This window comes from Primulina huaijiensis, chromosome 17 (assembly GCF_012295235.1).
Source record: "Primulina huaijiensis isolate GDHJ02 chromosome 17, ASM1229523v2, whole genome shotgun sequence".
In the NCBI taxonomy this organism is placed as follows: domain Eukaryota; kingdom Viridiplantae; phylum Streptophyta; class Magnoliopsida; order Lamiales; family Gesneriaceae; genus Primulina; species Primulina huaijiensis.
The window spans coordinates 12,593,764-12,594,221 of NC_133322.1; positions in this window are offsets into that span (position 1 = coordinate 12,593,764).

A 458-nucleotide genomic window follows, 5' to 3' on the forward strand; every position below is an offset into this window, starting at 1 on the left:
AATTTTATTATTTATTTACTCGTTATTTACGATATATGCATGCTGAGTCTTTAGACTCACTAGACTTGATTGTTGTAGGTACCGATGATGCAGGGACCGAGGGCGGGGACCAGTGAGCTAGCTTGGGTCGGCAGTAGTGGAACCCGAGGACCTCATGTTTTTAGCATTTACTATTTTGACTCAAACAAATTTCTTCGTTGTTGAATTGTTTTAAATTATTATCTTACAAACAAACATTTACTTCCGCTGCTATTTTTAATGGTTAAACTTTTATCAGTTATTTATTTATGAATGATGCATTTTAATTAATTAAAAAGAAAAATTTTAAATTTTCCGCAAATTTTCAAGTACGTATTTAGAGGCCTCTACACTTCACTACAACAAAAATGGCTTTTCGTAGCGCATATTGCACGCTGGAAAATTGCAAGTCGTTGAAAGTTAAATATTATCTGCGGCGT